The following is a 23869-nucleotide window of genomic DNA, read 5'->3' as shown; positions in this document are numbered from 1 at the left end:
CTAATTTTGACTTCAATTTCAACTTACTGTGAAATTCAACGTATTAATTGCCGACCTATAGCTAGATAGCCTGGTGCTATGGCTAAAGAAGACTTCAAATTTCAGTGTTGGTTAGATCTTTGTGAGAGTATTGAGTGTTGATGTAGGAGTTTCAAATACATAATACATTAATTAAGAGGATAAATTGCAATAAGACGTTGAGATAGATTGGCTTGAGTTCTAGTCCTAGTCCCAGAATCCAAAGCATTAACAAATAGAAGATTTTGGCTTCGGAAAGGTGAATAGGAAACCTTTCAATTAATAGTTAAAATAGTGACATGCATGAGTGTGACATAGATGGGGGCCGGTTTGAAAGGTAAATTGCTGAATGGCTATGCTTTATTTGGTTACAAATAGCATCGGTTTCAGCTAGCGTTGGACTTCTCTCACAAACAAAAACAAAACAATTGGGCATGAATGGAGAAGCTCATTGATGGCAAGGCAAACACACAGTAGTACATATGGACCACGGTACGCGGTTTCAAAAGGCATAACAAGAAGAAATCAATTTTTTATTCCCATATCCAAGACGTCACACCGGTACATTGTATTGAGTTATTTTGTGTCAGAGCAAAAACTTTTTCTCCAAAATCAATAGTCGCCTAGTGAATTTCTTGACTATCTATTGACTATTATTACTCACTGCAGTTTTCATTTTCAATTTTACTATGAAATCTCATCCAGATGCAAAGTGATAAAAAAAACATATGACTATTATTGGTAACTCCTAGACCTAGTCCTAGTAAAAACCAGATACAGGGCAAACTTCCTCAACGGCTTTTATGACGAAGCAAGCGGGAAAAACTGGGGGCAACAGGAAACCACCAACAAGAGATCAAAGGCCCATTTTGCCTGCAATACCCAATAGCCAATGGGCACATGAACAACTCTATATTTGCTCACCCAACTAAAAGCTGCAGCTGCCCCCCATTTGTTTGGCATGGCAATTTCGTGAAGAAAAATCATGATTTTAGACGACTTTTACAAATAGGCATGATCGATCGAAATACACGTGCAACAAGTAAATTGAATTATACTAATACTGTGGCTGGTTGGTTGCCCTTGCTGGACAAATTAAATACAATAGATGCAATCATCAACCCTCACCTCAGGCTCAGATCACCATTAGCTGATGGTTCAACTTCAATCAACATTAATAAATGGTTTGTGCCTTGCTCACTTCATCACTTCATTTGGTATCTTAATATACTTTCAGGAAGGACTGGAATTAGACCCTCAATCCACTAAAAATGGATGACGGGCCAACAAGCCCAAAACAATATACTTGTTAGAGAGCAAATTTTACAGGTAAAAAACTCAGCAAATCAAGTACGGGTCACAATAGATTGGATTCGTGCTAAGAAGATAAGAAACCACAATTTGAAATAAATAACACTCCCCGTTCAAGTCCGAGGATGAAGTGTTCTTATAATCACTCAAGTTTATCTAATTATAAGGTGTTTCTTCTTTTATTCTTTTCTTCTCAGATTACCTGCCCAATTTTTCATGAGGGCCTTTCCCTTATATGGTTCTGTCATTTTCAATCTTAGTCCTTCACTTGTTGATCACGTAGGTGACCTCTTGGATGTTTGTCCCATCAGAAACCTCCTGGAAACTTTGTGAGTAGTTGTGAATTAAAATATCTTTGCCCAGGGGTCATTTGCATATATGGATTTCGTCGCTAAAATTACAAAAATTTAGCGATGAAATATGGATTTCGTTGCTAATAATGAAAAAAATTATAACATTTAGTGATGAAAAGTAATTTTCCTCGCTATTGTTGATTTGAACAAGGGCACCAACGGGGAAAAACTAGGTGTGAACTTAATTTATAGCGACAAAATATTTCTTCACTAAAAGTTGAGATTTTTAGTGACGAAATATTTTGTTGCTATAGATGTTGCTTTGAACAGTATTAGCGATGAAACTCATTTCGTCGCCAAAGGTAACCAATAGTGACAAAACTAAATCGTCGCCAAAAGTCCAATGCATATAAACCGGCAGCTTTAGTGACGAAATCATAATTCGTAACAAAAAAGTTAGAAACAATGACGAAATAAATTTCGTCACTAAAGAGTACAGTTTAAATGGGTTAAATTTCAGCAAAAATTTTTTCCTTTCCCACATAAAATTTCATTTCTCCCACCCATTCACTTAAAAAATTTTCAGCCCTCCCTCTCTCATTATCACTCACTCCCTAACACAAACACACTCAAATACAAACACAAACATCCCTCTCTCTCTCTCTCTACCAAATCTCTCCTCCCTCTTGGTCTCTTAGTTAGCTTCTACTAGATTTTCAGTCATCAAAATCTTATCCAAGGTTTGACTTCTCCTAACATGAATCTAAGGTAAAATCTCCATGTCCCACCTTCTAATATCTTTGGGTTTTTATCCTATATTGTTAGGATTGCTCTTTATGTTGTGGGTTTGGTTTTAGAAGTAGTTTGTTGTGTTTGTTGGTACATTTAAAATCTTATTGGAGGTTTTTAATTTAATGGAGTGAAATGGATTTTGTTGTTTGGCAACTATGTGAGTTGGGTTTCTTAAGAAATCATTTGTTTTTTTTATTTATATGGGAGATTGGGTTAATTTTAGAAAAATGGTTTCCTTGCATTTTGAAATGACTTTGGCATATGTGGTTGTGATTGTGGCGTTAAATATAAATTTGTGCAAGTAATATAAGCATGTGTCTTTTGCTTACCAAGTGTTTGACAAATTGCTTATATGAGTTACGAAATGGATTTTGTTGTTTGGCAACCATGTGAGTTGGGTTTCTTGAGAAATCATTTGAGTTTTGATTCATATGGGAGATTGGATTAATTTTAGAAAAAAGGGTTTCCTTACATTTTGAAATGTCTTCCGCATATGTGGTTGTGATTGTGATGTTAAATATAAATCTGTGCAAATAATATGAGCATGTGTCTTTTACTTTTCAAGTGTTTGACAAATTGTCTATGTGAGTTATGAAATGAATTTTGTTGTTTGGCAACCATGTGAGTTGGGTTTTTTGAGAAATCATTTGGGTTTCTGATTTATATAGGAGATTGGCTTAATTTTAGAAAAAGGGTTTCCTTGCATTTTGAAATGACTTTGGTATATGTGGTTGTAATTGTGGTGTTAACTATAAATTTGTGCAAGTAATATGAGCATGTGTCTTTTGCTTACCAAGTGTTTGATAAATTGTCTATATAAGTTATGAGATTGAATTTCTTGACTTGTGTTGTGATGATTGTTATATGAGATTATGGGTTGTAATCCTAGTTGTTTATATGTACTAACACATGTAGCTTTAAGGTTTAATCAAGTCTCAAAGCTTTTGGCATAGGGTTAAAATTATAGCATTTTTCTTTTGTTAATTTATACAGATTTGAGTCAGATGCACTACATGATTTTTAATAAATTATAGAAAAATTATTTTGAACTAAATTTTTTATGATATATACTAGACATATAAGGGCTTCTCCCTATTTAATTTCAAGATTTTTGGATAAAACTAAGTGGACCAAACGAATTTTAAAAGGGAGCTGACCTGTTGCAAATTTAATCAGAAAATATGATTAGAATGTTGAGACTATAAGGAATTTACTACAAGCTTTTGTTGTGTGGTCTATCTTGTAAGTTCATATGTGCTTTCTTTGACAAGTGTTTTACTTTTGCTAATTTTATCATGGTTTGATAATGACATGTTTTGTATTAAGTTGGTAAATGCACATTGTTTGTGGTAGGGAAGTAAAATGTTTGGTTGTGTTAAAGCCTATAAGTTTCTTGTATGCTTGCTTGGTTCTCGTTTAGGTAGGGGTATTCGTCTTAGGATGGTAAAGTTAGACTTTAGGGCCTTAGGTTTTGATTGAGTTATATTTGTTGATTACTTCTTTTTTTTTCAATACTTGAAGCATTTGGAGGTCTTGGTGGTGTGGAGAGGTGAGTATATGATATTTGGATAGTTTGTGTGCTATGAACTTGTTTTAAAACAAATGGGTAATGAAGTGTTAACCATGAAAGTTTAAGTTCTTTGAGGTTTTGCTTTTTGCATAAAAAGTGTTTGATATATTACCTCAATGAGTTATGAAGTTGGGTTTAATTGTTTGTTTTTGATTATTTAATTTGAAGTTGGACTATGTGATATATATATATATATGTATGTATGTATGTATGTATAAAGTTTGTGAAATCTGAAATTTTGTTTAAATTATTTTGCTCTAGAGGTGAGTATGTGATACTTTGATGGTTTGGGTGCTATGAACTTGTTTTAAAATGAATGAGTAATGAAGTGTTAACCTAAAAATTTAAGTGCCTTGTAGTGTCTCTTCTTTCTCTTGACCTTCTAGTTTCTTGCAATGGGATATTCAGCAATTAACCTGCCCTACAAAACTTTTGCCTTCTCCCAACATGATTCCAAGGTAATTTTCCTTGATTATTTGTCTCTATGGTTTATGAGTTTTGGTTTCTTGATTTGTTGTTGTGGTATTTGTTTATATGAGATAAGGGGTTTCATTCCATGTTTTTAATATTCTTTAACATGTAGTTTTAATGTGAATAAAGTCTCAAAACATTTGGGCTAGTTTTAAAACTATAGCAATTTTCTTTTGGGAACCTAAATTTGTCAAGGGGAAATTTGAGTCAGTTGAAATACATAATTTTTAATAAATTATAGAAAAATTATTTTGAGTTGAATTTTTTATGGTACATACTAAACATATAAGATCTTATCCCTATTTAATTTCAAGTATATTAGATAACTTTTTATGGACCAAACGATTTTTACAAAATGGCTGAAAGTATAACGAGTATGTTGGGATTTTATGGAATTTACTTGAAACCTTTGTTGAGTGAGTTGGCTTGTAAATTCCTGTGTTTTCCTCCACATGTGTTTTATTTAGCTAATTTTAATAATGGTTTGATTTAATCATTTGTAGTAGTGTATTAAAATGCTTTGGTTGTGTTATGGTCCTTTTGATCACTTTTTTTTTTTTATTTTTTATTTTTTTTTGGTGGCAATTGATTCTGTTTTAAATTTGAAATTTGTTGCTTTTGTGTCATTTTGATTGACTTAGATTTGATGGGTCATTGTGTTAAAGCTTGAATTTTGCTTTGTATTGATGTTTATCTGAGAATTTAGTTTAAGTTCTTGAATTGTGTTAGATCTAGTAATTGAGACTATTTTTGATTTGTCTTTGTAGTCTATGGCTCTATGCATTAATGCCCAAATTGGGTTTTTGTTGTTTACTTTGATTGAATTATAGAGTAAATGATTTAGTTCTAGTAAATATGTGGTAATTGAATTATGCAATGTGAGGTTGACAGCCAAATTGGGTTTGAAGTTTGTGTCTAAGATGAACACACACACATATATATATATATATATACACACACACAAAGATTTAGTAGAGATGTTTCTTATAACATAGTTAATGTTTTTACTTTACAATTTTAATGTAGTATTGTTTTTACATTTGTGCAGATTTCTTATTGGTGGCTTTTAGAGTATTTTCTTTTGGCACTACTTGAAGACGTTTGAGGACATCTTCTTTTAGCCCTTAGTATTTTATGTTATTGTATGTTATAAAACATCTAGTATTATTGTATGTTTTGGAAACAATTTGTATGGATGGATTGAATAGAATACTTGTTTTATTTTTACATTTAGAATGTATGGATCATTTTCTTATAAATGTGTAGTTGACATTAGGACAGAGCAATGGACCTGGCCCACCCGAAATCCCGACTGACCTGACAGGTTTTGGGCGGGTTTGAGAATATTCGGTCGGGTTTCGGGTCTTATTTTCGGGTTCAGGTCGGCATCGGGTCATATAAATACTCTGGTTTGAACCCAATTTTTTTTGTTGTTGAAAAAAACCCTACTCTTTGTTGGTCTCTCTTCGCCTCCCTCAGCTTTCTCTTTATTCCTCAAACCTCATCCTTACAAGCCATCCCCTTTCGCTCAATTTAAAGCTTTATCTCTATGTAAGTCATCCTTCTTTGTGTAAGTCATACAATAAACAGCTAAACCCGTTTCTTGTTAATTTAGTTGGGTTTTTAATACTTTCAGATTTTGGGTTTTTTTTCTATGTGAATATCCTGTTTGGGTTTGATTTTTTTTTTTTTTTTTTATCTGGTAATTGGGACTTTTTTTTTTTTTTTTAATCTTTGTAGTCTATGGCTCCATGCATTAATGCCCAAATTGGGTTTTTGTTGTTTACTTTGATTGAATTATAGAGTAAATGATTTAGTTCTAGCAAATATGTGGTAATTGAATTATGCAATGTAAGGTTAACAACCAAATTGGGTTTGAAGTTTGTATCTTGGATGAACATATATATATATATATACACGCAAATATTCAATAGATATGTTTCTTATAACATAGTTAATGTTTTTACTTTACAATTTTAATGTAGTAATGTTTTTACATTTGTGTAGATTTCTTATTGGTGGCTTTTAGGGCATTTTCTTTTGGCACTACTTGAAGACGTTTGAGGACATCTTCTTTTAGCCCTTAGTATTTTATGTTATTGTATGTTATAAAACATCTTATATTATTGTATGTGTTGGAAACAATTTGTATGGATGGATTGAATGGAATACTTGTTTTATTTTTACATTTGGAATGTATGGATCATTTTCTTATAAATGTGTAGTTGACATAAATGTGTTATTCAAGTGTGAGGAGTTAATCATGTAATGACAGGTTATATATAGGAAAAAAATGAAAACAGATAATTAGCTTTAGTGACGAATTTTTCCATCACATTTAGCTACATTTATTGATGAAATTTTTCATCACTAAATGTAACTGAATTTATAAAAAACACTTTTAGGGACGAAAATTTTTGTCGCTAAATATAGCGGAATTTTTCAGACAATAGTTTTAGTGACAAAAATATTCGTCACTATAAGTACCTGAATATTCTTAAAAAAAGTTTTAGCGACGAAAATATTTTGTCGCTAAAAATTATCTAATAAAATAAGGTACATGTAGTGACGAAATAGTTTCATCGTTGAATAGTATTTTTAACGAGGAAAACATTTAGCGACGAAATTTGTTGAAAGTTTTCGTCGCTAATACTTTTAGCGACGGAGCTATAGTGACGAAACGAATTTCGTCACTAAAGGTACTATGTGAAGAAATAATGGACTTTTAGTGACGAAAATTTTCCTCACTAAAAATACATTTTGTTGTAGTGGATGTTGATCTTACTCTTCCTAACCTTCAAATATTTGCTGGTGTTGTTAATAGTTTTACAGGAACTATTCCTGCATCATTGCCAAATGCTTCTCAACTTCAGGTTCTTGACTTTTCTCAAAGTAATTTGACTGGGACTGTGCCTTAAAATCTAGTAAGTTTGCAAGGCTTGGTCTGACTTAATTTTGAAGACAACGGACTTGGAAAGAGGAAAGATGGTGACTTGAATTTTCTTAGTCTCTTTGCTAATTGTACTAGTATGGAGGTCTTGAGTTTTGCTCAAAATCAATTTGGAGGGGTATTGCCTAGCTCTATAACCAACCTTTCCACCCAGCTCCATATTTTTGCTATGAGTCAAAATATGATTTGGGGTGGCATCCCTTTTGGGTCAGGAACCTTGTTAAATTAAACAAACTGGAATTTGAAGGTAACTATTTGGGAGGTCCTCTACTAGATATTCTTGGGAAGCTTCAAAACTTAGAAGGATTAGTATTGAATGATAATGAATTTTCAGGGCTAATCCCTTCCTCCTTGGGTAACTTAACTGCATTAACAATTCTCCATTTGCAAGAAAACAAATTTGAGGGTAGTATACCCCCAACCCTTGGAAACTGCAAAAGATTGCTTATACTAAACCTTTCTAGTAACTATCTCCATGGCATGATACCAAAACAAGTTATTGGTCTTTCTTCCCTTTCAATTTCTTTGGTCATGTCTCATAATTTTTTGATATGTGCATTGCCGTTTGAAGTGGGCAACTTAAGACTTCTTGGTGAGTTAGATCTCTCAATGAATAGATTATCAGGTGAAATTCCCACCACCCTTGAGACTTGTCTTAGTTTGAAGCACTTGTATTTGGAGGATAATTCATTTGAGGAAGCAATTCTTGAATCTTTGAAGACATTAAGAGGTTTAGAAGATATAAATCTTTCGCATAATAACTTGTCTGGACATAGTCCTGAATTTCTCAGCAAGCTTTTGTTACTTAAGCATCTCAATATTTCTTATAATAATTTTGAAGGTGAAGTGCCAAATGAAGGAATTTTTGCAAACGCAAGTGCAATTTCAATCTTCAAAAATGAAAAGCTATGTGGTGGTTTCAAAGAATTACATTTATCTACATGCCCAAGGAAAAATCATCATTTGCATGGGAAGCTTCTTGCACTTAAAATATTAATTCCCGTCACTAGTATAATCATATTTGTACTTTTTCTATTGTATTTTTTTCGTACATGTTTTGTTGTAAAAAGTTTAAGAGAGAGAGCATCAACTACATCTTCCTTTGAAGATTGGCAATTACCCATATCTTATGCAAAACTCCTAGATTCATCAAATGGGTTTTCAGAGAACAATTTGATTGGTTCGGGTAGCTTTGGCACTGTATACAAAGGAGTTCTTTCTAGAAATGGAGAAATTGTTACAGTTAAAGTATTAAGCCTTCAACAACAAGGAGCTTTCAAGAGTTTCATTAACGAATGCAATGTTTTGAGAAGTATACGTCATCCTAATCTCCTCAAGATTATCTATGCTTGCTCGAAGATAGATCATAAAGGGGGATGTCTTTAAGAGCTTAATTTTTGAGTTCTTGTGCAATGGAAGTCTAGATGAATGGTTGCATCCTAAAAATGATGAACAATGTCAAAAAAAGATATTGAGCTTTATTCAAAGACTGAACATAGCCATTGATGTTGCTTATGCATTAGAATATCTCCATCACCATTGCCAAACACCAATTGTCCATTGTGATCTAAAGCCAAGCAATATACTCCTTGATTAAGATATGGTAGCCCATGTTGGTGATTTCGGATTGGCAAAATTCCTCTTTGAAGCATTAAACAATCCCTACGGAACTCAAACCTTATCATGTGGGCTAAAGGGTTCCATCGGGTACATTCCTCGAGGTAATTTTTTAAACAAATGAATCACACCACAATTATTGCATAGCATTTAAAGTTAAACTAAACTAGGATTCTTTAAAAAGTAATTATGCTCCTGTTTGACACAAAATTCTGCCCTAGAAAAAAATGTTTGACACCATTGATCACTTGAAATAAATGTGACTTATGAAGGGCCAGAAATGCAAACTGTGCATGATGCATTAGTGGATAAATTTTAACCTCATAGGACCCCTGTTTGTTACTAATAATGTATTAATGAATTGTAAAGTATGGGACGGGTGGCCAAGTTTCAACACTAGGAGACATTTACAGTTATTGGATACTCTTGTTGGAAATGTTCACTAGAAAAAGACCTACTAATGAAATGTCTAAAGATGGTTTGAACATTCACATGTTCATTGCAATGGCTTTGCCTGAACATGTCACTAATATAATTGACCCGTTGATGTTTTTAGAGGAGGACGAAGAAGATGCTAACGATAAGAAAAATGAAGATGACATAGAAGAAATACTCCCTCGGTCCTACTTTTTTTGTCCTCTATTCTATTTTGAGATGTCCCAAAATATTGTCATATTTCTAAAAATAAAAGTCATTAATTTACTAATGTTCCTATTATACCCCTATTAATTTACTAATTCAATTTTTTGATAAATTTTTTTAAGGGCAGTTTTGGAAACTTATAAATTTTTAAAAGGTAGACAAGACAATAAATGATGTTTCCTTAAAAAATTTAACTTTTAAAACAGGACAAAAAAAGTGAGACGGAGGGAGTATCAATAATCAAAGAAAATGATCCACGTGTCAATGTTAGTAGCAAAATGATAGATTGCTTGGTGTCAGTGTTCCAAATTGGATTATCGTGTTTTACAACATCACCAAATGAGCGGATGTGTATAAATGTTGTCGTCAACAAAATGAATGCAATTAGAGACGCTGTTCTTAAATTTTAGAAGGGGCTAGAAAAGAAGAAAGCTAGGTATTTTGACTCATTTTATTTGATTAATGGACCTACAAATCGGTCACTTCTTTTTAAGAGAATAAAAACATAAATCTAAAATTGAGAGAAAAAAAGATCTACATGTTACTATTTTTTAACACTAATGGAATAAAGCCAATATAAATATATAATTGCTGTCAAGTTTGTTCATGTTGTTGCGAGAAAGAATTACAATGGTTGCATTTCTTCTAATTCTATCAATCATGCAATTGTTGCGTTATTAATAAATTCATGTGACTGTTTGTTTTGTAGCATGATCAGACAGGATCGATGGAATCTCTATGTAATGACCCTTGATTGAGTAACATCTCCGAGGCTAGTGATGGCCATAAATTATAGGCTCGTGAAATTCAATTGTGCGATTTTTACAATTTGCTCATATGCTGCCTCAACCATTTATGTCATTATTTTCCAAATCAAAGGTAATTTAGATCGATGGCTCGGTGTTATTTATCAATTATCAATGACATTTTCTTAAACCACACTACTATAATATGGATTGTGCTATCCCTCCTTTGATTTGTAATATATATTCAGTGCCATACACTTTGGCCTTGGCCTTCTTCTTAACTTAGAAATGTTTGGGCAGGTATTATATTAATAGTTTCACTGGAACTATTCCTTTATCATTTTCTTTTCTTCATTGTTTTTCTTAATTTTCTTTCACTTTTAATATAGCTAATTAATCATTAAAAAATAACCGTTTTATCAAGCAATCCATAATATATAACTATTGTTTGCTTTAATTCCTCAATCTCTCATACCCTTAATACTAACATAGACTTATCAATCCTTTTGGACTCAAGTCAAGCCCATCACAATGCACGCAAAATGAATATATATCATTTGTCTCATTTTTTGTATTTCACTTTATATTTCACTAATTTGTCATATAATTTATTTCACTTTTCATATAAAATAAATAAAGTTTAAAATGAAAAAAAAAAAAAAAAAAAAAAAAAAAAAAAAAAAAAAAAAAAAAAAAAAAAACATATCACAATTGATAAAACGTAAAGTAGAAGGTCTGGTTATTATGCATGGTGCAGGCATGCATGCAGTATATTGAGATAGTTACCTAATCTTATCTATTGTAATTTAGTTCTGCTGGAAGTCATAAAGGTCGAGTGGCTCGATCTATACCAAATTGAAACATACGGTAGTTCGGATGAATTATCACTCTGTAATCTTTTGAATGTTGTATGTATTAGATTTATAATTGAGGATACAACTTGAAATATAAAACAGAAAGATAACAAGAATTCAAAAATAGCAACAAAACTAAATTACAACGGATTAGATTTAAGTAACTATCTCAATAGACAGTACAAGATCCACAAATGCTTGCTTGAATTATTATGGAAAAGCCAGCCAATAAGTGATGGTACGTAATTGCAAGTTTTGCAAATTTGTAATCCATTTTTTGTTGCCTTCGAAAACTCCGACAACCAGTACAAGAAAATTCCACACAAATATCTTGGTAGACTGGTAGTTTATCCATAATTAAATAAAAATAAAATAAAATTCTAAACTCTTTTTTTTTTTTTCCTGAGGTCCGCCATAAGGTTGGAGATCCCCATAGGTCAAAGTGCCAATGCCAACTACTAAGCTCCTTAGTAACACATACTTAGTCCTTAACACTTCTCCATAAGCTTATTGAAGTTACAGAAAACTCATTTAGTAACCAACAAATTCCAAGTTTTAGTAGTGAAAAAAAAATGTAAGCATACAAAATTATGGGAAAAAATGTGTTAAGTAAAAAGAAAAGAATATCAATAGCTTCTATTAGGATTGTCAAGTCCGCATGTTACTGCTTATTAACACTAATGGAATTCATGGAATACAATTTCTGTTTGTTGACGTTAGTCTGTCATACGCTTGTTGCGTTAATTAATATATGTAGTTTTTTGCTTATAGAACTAGCCTCTCTCGTGCTTATAAAAATAAAAATAATAAAACTCTTCCCTGACAAATTATTCATCAAGAAATGGTTTGTCGCCTACTGCACTTTTACAGTACCTGAATTTGACTTCCAATTCCTTTCTTAACAAATTAACAATTCTAATTTGATTTTCAATTCCAATCCAACTTAGTTGGCGTACCGTGTACTTAGGTCTTGAAGCTACAGGAACTATCCGAGTTTTAATACCACACTTTCTTTTCTCTAAATTGTAATTTTTTTTTTCTTAAAATCCTGGACAATTCATAAGGAAGCTCTCCTAGTCGTCCTAGTTAGTAAGCCTCGGGTACAATTTTGTTCAAGAATGAGATTTTAATTTCTTGGTTATGAAATCAGAAATAGAGTGTCTACAATGCCTCAACTTGTATTTCTAAATAATTTATTTATAATACAGTAACTAAATTTTATGTCATTCATTAATATATAGCAATTCTTCCCTATTTTTTGGACCTCGGACCAGCAGTATACCAACCTTTGTTGCCTTTACACAATCAGTCGTTGTAAATAAACATGTGTGAAGGGAATATGCACAAAATTCCCAGATCAGGGAGATGCAAAAATAGAGAAAAATTAAAATATATGCTAAAGAAAAAAATTAATCACACAAAGGAAAATATTTACGTGATTCAGCAATTTGCCTACGTTCACAAAGTTGCAAAGATTTCACTATTCTTAGGAAAAAATACAAGATGCAGCAGTACAATTTTCTCTCTCAAAATAACATTAAAACCCTAATCTCCAAAACAATAGGATATAGCACAGGATTCACAATAGGCTACAAAATGGACCAAAAACCTATCAGCCCAAGCCTCCACTCCATTGACGAAACCTTAGAAAATCTCCTATTAAAAACCGTAACAATATTATTTCGGGTCGGGTCGTAATCCGGATAAAAAACAACTAAACTTCACAAAGTGCAACACATGTGAACTAACCACTTTCATAATTTTCAAAAATAAATAAATAAATAAATAAAGCATCTTTAATTTGCTGATGGAAATTATTCCACAAGAAATGGGTCATCACCTACCGCACTAATAGCGTCTAGATCTTTTTCCAATACCTCTCTATCAATTCTATTGACTTTAAATTCCGCATCAACTCAGTTGGTGTACCAGGGTCTTGATGGAGACGACCTTACGGCAACGTTGATGGTTTACCCTTTTCTTTTGTATAAATTGTAACGTTCTTTGGCTTCTCCTGGACAATTCACAAGGAAGCTTTCCTAATTCCTAGTCCTAGTTAGCAAATATTGCCATCATCAGTGTTAAATTTAACAACATTAAAATTTTACTTCCAATTCCTTTCTATCAATTCTAATCTGACTTTCAATTCCACTTCCACACCAACTCAGTTGGTGGACCTTTCGGGTACTATCCTGCCTTTGATAGTCCACTTTTCTTCTTTATAAATTGAAATGTTCTTTAGCTACTTCTAGACAATTCACAAGGAAACTCTCCTAGTTCTAGTTAGCAAGCACGGTCAGCATCAGTGTTGGGACTTGTAACTTCTTCAACTAGTCTTTGGCAATATTGTCTGTCTGGTACGTACGATTCCTCCTTTGATTTATAATACATATATCTTCCATAAATATACTATTTCACCATCAGCCAGAATCACTGGCGGAGCCAGAGGGGGGCGAGGGGGGGCACTTGCCCCCCCCCTGACTCCTCAAAATTTTTAGTAATAGGAGTCTAAAGTAGTTATATACTGACATGGAGGAAACCAAAAAAAAAAAAAAATGAAAAAAAGACTTTTACTTGTTGAAAGTGACCAAACCATTGCTTTTGTCTTGTCCTACTACAACTTGCACCTATCTCACTATTTTTTATTTTTTATTTTATATCATTATTTACACCATTTTTACTATTTATGATACTTTTCATAGCATTTTATCCTTGAATGAAGCTAGAAATACTACAAATTTTACAACTTATGTCTTACAAATTGACATGTCACAAATCACAAAAAAATCATTTCAAACATTTATTTATTATATTTTTTAAGTAACACTAACTACATTCTTACTCCATCAGTTGTAAATTTTTTAGTAGCTATGAATTGGTTATTTTTGTTTATTTATTTTAATAATATGAAATATATTCATATTTGCTTACAATTGTTTATTTATTTTTTTTGTTTATTTATTTTGTTATTATTGTTGATTAATATTTTTTTAGATTAATTTCACTTTTAATATCAACTTTTAATTTTGCCCCCTTTAAACTACAATCCTGGCTCCGCCACTGGCCAGAATAGACTGCATGGAAGCCTACAATCATACCTTGGCCATAGTACTCTTCCTATACTTGAAATGTTTGATGGCGGTATTAAAAGTTTCACTGGACCTATTCCTTGATCATCTGGTTTGCTAAATTGATCAATGATATTATTAAATGTTTGGAGGAGACTGCAAGAATGCATGTCATCCTAAACCCAGACTCTTCCTCCTATCGGAGGATTCAATCAATCATCCAAGATATCAATAATGTCATTGATGTCAATGTCATCCTAAACCCAGATTCTTTTTCCCATTGGCAGATTCAATCAATCAATCATCCAAGATATCAATAGCTCCAATAAGTGCACTAAGTGTGTGTTAGCATGGCTTAAAAAGTCAACTTTTTTTATTATTTAATTTATTTTTTTTACTATTCATGACTCAACTACATTTTTTGATGTTATTTATAGATCTTACTATACTATTGCAGTTACTTTTTAGTTTTATTTACAACATTTTCAGCAAAAAAATTTCAATTTCAACTGAATAAACTGTTCCCAAAAAGTGCTGCCCAATATGTTTGAAGCGGGGTCACCACTTGAACGTGGTCTTGGGCAAGACCCACTTAAGCCGAATCTTGACCCTGAGGACTCGTTTAAACTTTAAAGGCCCATTGGGCTTTGACCTTAAGGGTTTTTCCTATTGGGCCTATTCCCATCTCATTAACTCCCAACTGGGTTCTGTGTTAGGATTGAGATAAGCTGGTCCCCATAATTGTATTTTGGGCTTGTATCAATACAAATCTTTCGATCATATTTTTATTTTTATTTTTTGGATGAAATCTTAATCATTTTTTAATATATAAAAGAAGTAGACTTATTGTACAACAGTTCGTATAGATGAAGACTTGTTGTCAATCATTTATCTTCAATGAATCTTGTTTTTAACAACGTACAGGCAAGGCCGCCAGGTATAAAATGAACAAATGAATAAGAATGATATATATATATATATATATAGAGAGAGAGAGAGAGAGAGAGAGAGAGAGAGAGAAGGTTTGGGTACAATGCATAGGAAACTCTAAATCAATTGAGATATTGACATATATTAAATATTTGTCCGGTGTCAACATCTCAATCTGGTGCTTCTATACACTAGATCCAATATTAAATATTTGTCAGGTGTCAACATCTCAATAAATCTAGTGCTTCTATAAACTGGATCCAATCCTTCCCCCATGTGTATGTGTGTGTCTATATATATATATATATATATATATATATAACACTTATACAAATAGAAGTGTGTCCATGAAATGGGGCCGTATCTCACGAAGCAAGTTCCATGAACCATACTCTTAGGGCGTGTGAGTCTCATTGTTTTTTAGGGTTGGTTTGAGTAATAAACATGAAAGCTATTTCAAATCATTTCGGCCAAGCCTATATAAAGAACATGTTAAGAGTCCCCATCTCCCACATAAAAGAAGTGCATACATGGGTTAGGTTTGGCCTTTTTTGCTAAATATGTTGGGTTATAGATTGATCCCAGTTAATTAATTCAATTATTCAAGTTGATTAATTAGGTTAAATTACATGCAAATCATGGAGGCATCAACAAATCATCAAATAAACTAAGTGCAACGGAAATTAAATTGATACAGTGATTTGTTGACGAATGGGAAAAACTACTCACAAGGCAAAAACCCTACTGAGTGAATTTCAGGTCATCACTCTCAAGAATCTACTAATCAAGAACAAACTGTTACAAATATAAGGAATCTTACCACTACTAGGCTTATCCCAAAATACCAACCTACAATTGAACCTTTACTCCAATCTCCAATTAGACTTGATCTTGTAGAGACTTCTTACTTTGCAAGGATTCCAGTACGTGACTAACACCTTTGCATGAATCCAAGTACGTAACTAATTCCATAGCAACTATTTGATTGTTGTTGATTTGCAACACCTTCATATAGAAACACTAATAAGATCTTCAATGTTGATGCTAGAGACTTCGCTTGGTTACAGAACCCAAAGACGCACAAGAAACATAGCCATTTCTCTTTCTTCTATAAAAGGAGGCTAGAGTTTCAAAAAGAAAACCTTATGAAGCTTCTAGGGTTAGGGTTTTCTTTATCCACCTCCTTATTTAAATAGGAGTTTAATGGGCCTTTTAAATGGGCTCTCCTATTCCAATTAGGTTTAACTTAGGTTTTCTAATCCTATTAGGATTATACAAACCCATAAACAAATAACCTCTTAGAATAAAACGTTGCTAGCTATATTCTAAAATCCATCAGCTCGATAGATCGAGAGATGTCGAGCATGTGTCGAGAATTCTTCATTAAGTCTCGATAGATGCTAGTGTCAAGACTAGTGTCCAGCTTCACTAAATCAGCTTTTTTCACTTGTTTCTTGGTTCAATCTTCATGTCTTTAATGATGCCACTTATAAAGTAAACTTCACATACTTTTTGATACATTAAACCTAACTTAGATCTACCCAATTACAAGTAAAGTGTATTTTGTCAAATGATATGCCAATACATAGAAAATATGACCCTAATAGAATAGCATAATTTTAGGAAATTTTTAGGAAAAATGCATCATGTCAAACTTATTTAGTTATCTAACATTTTTTTTTTTTTTTGAACTCAAATTTGTCAAACTCGAGGTTGGACCTCAAATTTGTTAAACTCGAGTTTCAAAAAAAGTGTTACATAACTAAATAAGTTTAGTAATGTACTATTTAGAAAATTTTTCCAAAAATTATGTTATTTAGCAAATTTTTTCAATTAAGTTTGAACAGAGCGAGCCCATAGCAACGCAAGATGGGGTTGCCCAAATTTGATTGACACGGAGATGAAGACTACAAATTGATGACCCATGCACATGAGGACAAGATTTGGTATTTCAGCTTGATTAGGTTATTATGGTGCATGCATGCTGCACGCAGTACAAGATCTACAAAAGCTTGCATGAATTATTATGGAAAAGCTAGCCATTAAGTGATGCTAGCATATAGTAGCATATGCAAGTTTTACAAATTTTCACTTCAATTTTATCTTTTGAAACTCGACTTGGCACCGATGGTTTGATTTTTGCACTCAATATATCGTTTTAATTGTTAGGAATTACAATTTCGTTTGAAATTAAAATTTTGTTCATCTAAAAGTCAAAATAATGTTTTTATCCTTAAATTCTAAAATTATCTTTTTACCTTTAAGTTTTATTGTTAGGTTAAACGATGGTTGAAAAATAAAATAGGGTAGTACATAAATATAAAGATATATATTTATACAATTTTTATAATTTGGTACTTGTAAAATTCTAGCTTAACTGTATTCTAGAGAATATAATATTTGCACAAATTGTAAATGATATGCTCCCATTTGCATAACATCTTGCTAGAGATGTTCATTGGGGAAAAACCTATCAATGAAATGTTCATAGATGGTTTGAGCATTCACAAATTCACTTCAATGGCTTTGCCTGAACATGTAATGGATATAGTGGACCATCAATGTTCTTTAAGGAGGATGAAAAAGATGTTGATGATAAGAGAAACAAAGATGACATTGAAGACAGAGAAACAACTAAAGAAGAGCGCCATCTCAATGTTAGTAGCAGAATAAAAGATTGGTTGATATCAGTGTTCAAAATTGGATTGTTGTGTTCTACAACATCACCTAATGAGCGGATGCCAACAAACGTTGTTGTCAATGAAATGAATGCAATTAGAGGCACATATCTTAAATTGAAGAAGGGAAACAAAAGAAGAATGAACTAGGTATGTTAACTCATTTGATTTTATTAATGGGCATACATATTTTTCACTTCTTTGTAAAAGAACAATAATAATATAAAATAACAACATAAATGAGAAAATGAGAAAATGAGAAAATTTGAAAAGAATATCAATCTCCTTAGTATAACAACAAAATGTCACAACATTTTTATAACAAGTGAGATATCATTCCACCATAATTCGAAATAAATTGAAATAAAATAAGATAAAGATTTTAATGGGACCTATCACAACTCAAAACAAAAATATTGTTAAAATATTGTAAGATTTTGTTGTCTCAATCTCCAGTCCCTAAACTTTTCTGTACTTTTATTTAACACTGGAATAGAATTACTGTTTGTTCAAGAAAGTAATTACAGTTCTTTCATTCTTTCATTCTTCACTATTTCTGTCAGTGACGTAGCTGTTCCGTTATTAATTAATTTATGTGATTGTTTTTTAGAATGACCGTATTGGATGGAGTTGATCGAAGTAATGAACCCCCTAGATTGGGTAATACTTCTGATCCTCGTGATGGCTACAAATTATAGGCTTGTGACATTCTACTGTGTTCTTTACAGTGTACACATATGCTGCCTCAGCCATTGTCATTGCTTTCCATGTCAAAGGTAATTTAGATCAATGGCTTCCTGTTATTTGTCAATGACATTTCTTAAACCATATTACTATATTTATTGTTTTTATAATGGATTGTACGATTGCTCCTTTTATTGTGATATGTGTTTCATACTTTATTCCTTACTGTTCGTCTTAACTTAGAAATGTTTGAGGGCAGGATAGCAGGTAATAACAATTTATGGGACCTATTTTTTTGTTATTTTCCTTTCTGGATTGTTTTTCTTAATTTGCTTTCCATCTTAATATAACTTTTTAAGCACTAAAAAATTACCATTTTTATAGAGCCATCCATAATGTATAACTATCTTTTGATCTAAGTCCTCGATCTCTCATGCCCTTTGCACTCACATAGACTTATCAATTTTGCAATGCAAGCGAGGATCATCAGGTCCTTTGGGCTCATAGAAATTTGATTAATAGGGAAATGGATGGTCTATTTGGGATCTGCTTATTTTGCTGAAAGTACTGTACATAAAGGTAAAAGTTAGTTGAAATAGTACAGGGAGACCTATGAATAGTACCAAAAAGTGCAGTGAGACCCATGAATAGTAGCAAAAATAAGCTAATTTTTTAATTTTTGCAAACACACACAGAGGCTATAAACTTATGACTAGTTTACTTGAGATCAAGATTTGGTATACTCATATTAAGTCATATCAACATAGCATTTTAGTCCAGTTCGGTCCAATTCACTCCACTTTGGTCTAGGTTTGGTTTACTCTAATGTAGTCTATTCGGTCTAGTTCAATCTATTTTGGTCCATTTGGTTCACTTCGCTCAATTCGGCTCATTTTAGTCTATTTGGTCTACTTTGTTCCTTTAAGTCCACTTCGGTTCATTTTGGTCCACTTAGGTCCATTTGGGGATAACATTTGTATTCATTTTTTTTTTTTTTTTGAAAGCACACTTGTATTCATTTAATCTGTGATATATAACTATAAGAGATCTCTTTTGTATTGATTCATAACATTTTTTTTCTTCTAATCTTTTGGATTGAAGCTTAACCCCTTCCCTTCAAGTTCATTTCCCTACTTCCAAAGATCCATCAATCGAGTTGTCACTCACAGAGGATTTTCCTGCCACCATTTTTAAATGAGTCTGGCGTTTGTGTTCTTTTCTTCTAACCAATATGTTACATTTCCTATTCTCAAAAAAAATATGTTACATTTCCTCCTCTTTCTGCGTTGCTAGAGCTTAATGGGTTTTGACCATAAATTGGTGAAATTTACCATTCTGAAATCCAGTTGAACTAATCGAGTTCGGTTAAACCTCATCAAACCTCAATAGGGTATATGACAATACTAGTGAATTTGTCCCCAGTAATAGGTTTCTATTTTTTTGGCAAATCAGAACCTTCATTCAATAATAGCAAAAACAGCAACAATTAAATACAAGCTATACATTGGTGACACATTGGGCTAGATGTTGGTGTCGGTACATTCAATGTGGAAAAAGGCAAAAAAGCAAGGCAAAAATAGTCAAATACCATTATAATTCTAGTTTAAGAAAATCGAGTACCATAAAAATGCCACACCGAACTCAAGTTCCACATTATGTGGAATATGTTGACTGTGTGAGTGCAATCACACAGCCACAATTGTGGCTGTGGGTTTCTCTTTTTGGGAAAAGGCAGTGAAAAAGGTAGTACAAGACTATGAAACATAGACAATAACATGGAGCTTAGTTCTATAAACTCAAGTTCCAAGTAAACTTTTTTAAGAAATTTGATTTTTGTAAACTCGAGTTCTACGTCAAACTCGAGTTTCAAAAAAGTGATATATTACTAAATATTTTTCAAATAGTGATAAAGCACTAATAATTTCAAAAAATAGTAGTATTTGGCTATTTTTGCTTGCAAAACACATTGCACCATCAGTCTATCAGAGACAGAGAGGATAGACATCATACAGTGCTTTGATTTTTTCCAAAATGGGCCCGCGGCCCCGGGGGCATGGCTCCCCTCTGCCCCAACGTGGGTCCGTCTTTGGATGCCGTGTCCAGCCAGTTTTCATTTCTTGATTTTTTTTTCTCTTTCGACTGAACTAAAATGTGTCTCCATAGGAGTTGTGATTTGTCAAAAAAGACTCTTAATCAATCATGTCATTGACAAAAAAGATTACCTAGTTTAATAGGAATTGTGGTTTGTGAGAGGTGGGGTTCAAGAAATAGGCAGCAATTAATAGCTAAGGATTTCTGGCTAAATGCTGGAGTCTCACATGCAAATACCGCTTTCTTCAAATCAAATATTTTGGACCAGATCATTTTCCACCGTGTTAGACACTTTGCCAGATATTTTCTGCCCTGTTTGCCACTTTTTCTTTTCCATATTCGATGAACTTTGGACCATGATAAATTTTCCACCGTGTTTAACACTCCAAGATTTTTTTTTTTAAATAAATTTTCCGCCCTGTTTGTCACTTTGTTTTTTTGGCGAAAATAGCTAAATATCACTATTTTTTGAAATTATTAGTGCTTTATCATTATTTAAAAAATATCTAGTAATGAATTATTTTTTTGAAACTCGAGTTTGACATAGAACTCGAGTTTACAAAAATCAAATTTCTTAAAAAAGTTTACTTGGAACTTGAGTTTATGGAACTAAGCTCCATGTTATTGTCTGTGTTTCATAGTCTTTCACTACCTTTTTCACTGCCTTTTCCCAAAAAGAGAAACCCACAGCCACAATTGTGGCTGTGTGATTGCACTCACACAGTCAACATATTCCACATAATGTGGAACTTGAGTTCGGTGTGACATTTTTATGGTACTTGATTTTCTTAAACTTGAGTTCTATGTCAAACTCAAGTTTCAAAAATTCAAGTTTTAAGAAAGTAGTAGATTTCTAAATATTTTTCAAACAGTGATAAAACATTAATAATTTTGAAAAATAGTGGTATTTGACTATTTTTGCCTTGCTTTTTTGCCTTTTTCCACATTGAATGTACCGACACCAACATCTAGCCCAATGTGTCACCAATGAATAGCTTGTATTTAGTTGTTGCTGCTTTTGCTATTATTGAAGGAAGGTTCTGATGTGCCAAGAAAATAAAAACCTATTACTGGGGACAAATTCACTAGTATTGTCATATACCCAAATTGTTAGATGAACAAAAGTTTAATTATAAACAATATCATAATTCCTAACTATTAGAATGATATATTGAGTGCAAAAATTGAACCATCATCAGTACCAAATCAAGTTTCAAAGACAAAATTGAAGTGAAAATTTGTAACACATTTTGGCACATATGAAACAACCATTTTTACAATAACCTGATTGTCAATTCTGCTAAAACGTGTCCAATACTACTGTGACTTTGATAAGTCATTGGAAATTTCTGTGGGCATAGAATTCAGATGCCGTTGTCCAGCCGATTTTCATATCTTAATTTTTTTCTCTTTTGACTTAACTGAAACGAGTCTCCATAGGAGTTGTGATTTGTCAAAAAAGACTCTTAAATCAATCATGTCATTGACAAAAAAGATAACCTAGTTTAATAGGAATTGTGATTTGTGAGAGGTGGTGTTCAAGAAATAGGCAGCAATTAATAGCTAAGGATTTCTGGCTAAATGCTGGAGTCTCACATGCAAATACCGCTTTCTTCAAATCAAATATTTTGGACCAGATCATTTTCCACCGTGTTAGATACTTTGCCAGATATTTTCTGCCCTGTTTGCCACTTTTTCTTTTCCATATTCGATGAACTTTGGACCATGATAAATTTTCCACCGTGTTTAACACTCCAAGATTTTTTTAAAAAATAATTTTTCCGCCCTGTTTGTCACTTTGCTTTTTTGGCCAAAATGACCAAATACCACAATTTTTTGAGATTTTTAGTAAAAAATCACTGTTTCAGAAATAAATGGCAATCTACCACTTTTTCTAGTACTCGAGTTTGGTGAACTCAAGTACCCTATTTTATAATTCCACCATGACTGTTGAGCTGGAAATTGGCGATTAAAAAAAAATAAAGTGGTACTCGAGCTTGGTAAACTCGAGTACCATGCAACACAGTACTTGAGTATAGCAGGATCAAGTACCATTTATAAAAAAAATACAGAAAATTTTTTTTCTACAGTACTCGAGTTTACCAAACTCAAGTACTGTGTAATTTTTTTTTTTTTTTTGCTTGAGGATAATTGACAAATAAACAGAAAGATAAAAATAAGTAGCTTTTCTATGTTTTTATTTATTTAAATAGAAGCATTGTAAGATATAGAGATTTTAATTTCGAAATACGAATTTAATTTCTACATTGATTAAAATTGTTCATTGTTTTCTCATAAAAATTGTTCACTATTTTCTGTATAAAATATTTCTACGATTTTATGTAGAAATAGTTTATACAGAAAATAGTGAACAATTTTTATGAGAAAACAATGAACAATTTTAATCAATGTAGAAATTAAATTCGTATTTCGAAATTAAAATCTCTATATCTTACAATGCTTCTATTTAAATGGGGTAGAGTGACATCTTGTTTAAGTCTCTTAAATCTTTCACATCACCCAATGCGAATTTTTTTTGTCTAATTTAATATAAAACTTATATTTCTTATTTTACGTAATCACTTTTAAAAAATGTTGAGAGAAATTACAAAGAGGTGGTGTTTGACATTTTAGACAACGGCAAATCACTAACTCATGATGGCCCACTTGGTGGAACAAAGTTGCATGCCGCAGTAATTTGGAATGATAATGATAATACCTATTTATTTTTTCAACATTCCAATGGTAATGTATGGTTTACTAAAGAGAGTAATAATGCCATAAAGTTTGTTGTGTTAACCGGCCTGTGCAACATACTAGAAAATTTAATAAAATATATTTAATTAATAAATACTAACAAAGTGATCTTATCTCTTCTTATTTTTATTGTGACCAAACAAAGTGATGGTATGATTTTTTTTAATTATTAGACCAATTTATTAGGAAAAAAAAATCACACACACGATATCAAATAATTGGTCACAAGCATGATAGAAGCAACCAAAAAAAATTACCCACAGTTTCAAACTGAATCACTGGCAAAATTGAGATAAAAACATCCGATTCTAGGTTTAGCACAAAGAATTGATATAAAATAACTGTATAATTGATTAATTTCCATTACTTGTCAATGAGACTTTAATACATTTTTGTT

At 32.2% G+C, this 23869-nt stretch overlaps 1 long non-coding RNA gene and 1 pseudogene across 1 annotated transcript; both read left to right on the top strand.

Moving 5' to 3' along the window:
- The first annotated feature begins 2171 nt into the window (after positions 1-2171).
- Positions 2172-6673, top strand: LOC136068672 (uncharacterized). The gene is made up of 2 exons (XR_010629995.1): positions 2172-4442; positions 6463-6673. It is a non-coding gene; the product is annotated as an uncharacterized LOC136068672 (long non-coding RNA).
- A 629-nt stretch (positions 6674-7302) lies between these two features.
- On the top strand, positions 7303-10074 carry LOC112009203 (probable LRR receptor-like serine/threonine-protein kinase At3g47570; annotated as a pseudogene).
- Positions 10075-23869: the final 13795 nt, after the last annotated feature.

The sequence above is a fragment of the Quercus suber genome, unplaced genomic scaffold, assembly GCF_002906115.3.
Source record: "Quercus suber isolate HL8 unplaced genomic scaffold, Cork oak 2.0 scaffold_128, whole genome shotgun sequence".
Taxonomy (NCBI): Eukaryota; Viridiplantae; Streptophyta; class Magnoliopsida; order Fagales; family Fagaceae; genus Quercus; species Quercus suber.
The sequence above is the reverse complement of the archived record's forward strand: the minus strand, read 5'-3'. Positions and strand labels throughout refer to the sequence as shown.